Raw genomic sequence first — 2945 nt, 5'->3', positions numbered from 1 at the left:
GGTCACACAGCCCCTCGGTGAAGGGGAAGATGTCTCCAGGGTCATGACAACCAGATGGGAACCTTCCCTTCCCTGACATCCCTGGGGACGGAGCAAGATGGAGGTAGGGACAAAAGCCTAGAGAGTGGCCTTGGATGCTGAGTGAAGGGAGGAGCGTACGATATTCTCAGGCACTTTGATCCCAAGTCCTGAATCAGGTGTGAAGAAAACAGGAATTTTGGAGTGCGGGAGTGTGAATACGTGAACTCACCGAAGGATTTACACTGCGAGTAACCTGCTGGCGGTGGTGGAGGAAAGCAGGTGATTATAAACTGAGCACTGTACTTAAAACCTACACCTGACCTGGCTCCAGGCTGTTGCTGGTCTGTTTATCCCCCAGAATTGGCAGGCACAGGACCCCTCCCAAACGGCGAGACGGGTTGATGGAAGCTGTGGCTGGCCAGCTGCCAGCTCTCCAGGCTGCGGACCTGCTCCCAAACTGCGGGCGCTAATTAGCGTTTCCCTTCGGTAAAAATTTATGTTGCGAAATCTAGGGGATGACGGCTCTTGGCGCTCTGTGTTTGTACAGCCCCTAGCACGACGAGACCCTGCTCACAGCGGAGGTCTTGCACAGTGCTGCTGTGTAGAAATATATTATAAAAACCTCTGTCTTCTCCATAGGTAACTGATCTTCCTCTCATGGCTCTTAGCGCGAGTGGACCTCGTGTCAGTCCAGAAAACAAGCTCTAAACCTGCTCAAGGCAGCCCGAGTGTTTGCTAAGTCCTTGCTATAACATTGTTTTTCCTTCCTTCTGTCCTGGGCTCAGATTAGTGGAGAATTGCTCTGACACACTCACTGGGAAGCAAGGAGGCTGTTTATTGAAGTACAGGAGTCCAGGCATAGAAACTGAAATCAATGGCCCAAGTGAAGAACATCCATCATTCTTATTTCTGAACAAAGATACAATGATAAATTGCTAGACAATGATCTTTGACCCATGAAAGCAATAAAAAGCTAAAATTGCTTTTTTTCTGGCATAGCTTTCCAGTATCTTTTACACAAAGTCCAAGCAACCTTGAAGCAAAACTGGACAGGAACCATGATACAGGCAGTTCAGTACTAACCGATAAGGTCTACAATAATTAAACAATAATAGTCTTAAGTAGACCCTCTATAGATAAACTATATTTTATCCCCTTGCTTTCCCTTCTTGTCATTAGGCTGGGTGTCTCGCCTTGCAGATCTCTGCGCAGGCTTTTGAACCGCGTGCAAAGTGTGCTGAAATTACTGGTGGTAATTAGTTTATTTAGGGAGCAATTAATTAAAGGCAACTGTTTCCCTCTCTATAGATTAAAAGAGTGCTATAAGCGATACCATCTTAAAAAGAGCAGATGTGCTATAAAAGGACCAGAGACTAATTATTCTCATCAGTCAACAAGGACAGAACAAGTATCGATGGGCTAAAACTGCCAAAGAGAAAAATTAAGTTAGCTCTTAAGAAGAACTTGGGGACTGCAAACGCAAGTCAGGCCGGGGAAATAAACGTAGCGGGACAAAAGTCACGCGTCCCGACAGACGGAGGCACTCCGGGCTGAACACGCTCGTCTTCCCAGCGCCATCGCTGGGGGGGCTGGCAGAGGCAGAAGGGTCCCTGCTACCCGAGGAGTTTGACAGCTTGCAGACAAGGTGGGTGACGGCAGCCGAGGCTGGTGGCAAGGGATGCAGTTAGGCAGGGCCTCCCGAGACCGCCGAGCACCCTGCGTGCCTGGGGATGGGTGGCTGCAGAGCTCAGGGGATGCGGTGGCAGAGCTGGGGGAGATTTTCCTTCCCTGTCACGGGAGCTTGGGGAGGGGGGACACAACCTCCACGCGTGGCTGTGATGATTCTGCCCGTGCCTCTGCAGGTTGCCCTGCTAGAAGGGTAATGGCGACTTGAGTCCCCAGGCTTTGTCCCAAGGTCTGCTGTTACCAAACATGGCTTTTTTCAGCTTTGGGATGTGATAACCACCCCGACACTAACGAAGTCTTGTGAATCTGGAAGTGTTCAAGGCCAGGTTGGATGGGGCTCTGAGCAGCCTGGTCTGGTGAAAGATGTCCCTACTCACGGCAGGGGGGTTGGAACCAGATGATCTTTAAGGTCCCTTCCAACCCAAACCATTCTATGAATCACCACTGCTAGTGCCAAACATGCCCTGTACAGCGCTGGCATCTTCAGAGAAGGCTTGGGATGAGGACTTCTGAAGTGGCTGAGGTTGTGCTGGACTTGGGAAGAAAAGAGAGAGATGCTCCCCTCCCCAGGGATGGCTGTCATCAAAACTGGGCAGCAAAACCCTCAGCGCACCTGACAAACGGTGCGCTTAGACAGGCACGTCCTGTTTGAAACCCCTGGAACCCTCGTGGGGCTGAGCGGGGGATGCTGCGGGATTTGCCTTGGTTTTTCTCCTTGCAAGGGGGAGATGAGGTGCTTTCCCTGCTACAGCATCGGGGATGAAGGCTCCCTCGGCCAAACTGTGGTTCCCCCTGGCTCTGTGGGGGGTGACCGGGGTCTGTAAGGGGGTGACCCCACTCCTTGGGGGGTGGCCGGGGTCTGTAAGGGGGTGACCCCACTCCTTGGGGGGTGGCCGGCTCTGTAAGGGGGTGACCCCACTCCTTGGGGGGTGGCCGGGGTCTGTGAGGGGGTGACCCTGCTCTGTGGGGTGCAGCCGGGGTCTGTGAGGGGGTGACCCGGCTCTGTGGGGGGTGACAAGGGTCTGCGAGAGGGTGACCCCGCTCCGTGGGGCCACCCCCCCTCTCCCCCGGGCGCGGGCTCCGAGGCGCGGCCCCGATCTCCAGGACAGGCCCGCATCCCGGCGGGGGAGGGACACGGACACACGGACGGACACCCTGCAGCCGCCTCCCGCTCGCCGCGGCCCAGTGCGGGGCTCGGGGGGGGCCGCCCGGCTCCGCACCGCCCTCATTGGCGGCCC

Source organism: Opisthocomus hoazin, chromosome 19 (assembly GCF_030867145.1).
Source record: "Opisthocomus hoazin isolate bOpiHoa1 chromosome 19, bOpiHoa1.hap1, whole genome shotgun sequence".
Classification (NCBI taxonomy): domain Eukaryota; kingdom Metazoa; phylum Chordata; class Aves; order Opisthocomiformes; family Opisthocomidae; genus Opisthocomus; species Opisthocomus hoazin.
This window is presented reverse-complemented; position numbering follows the sequence as displayed.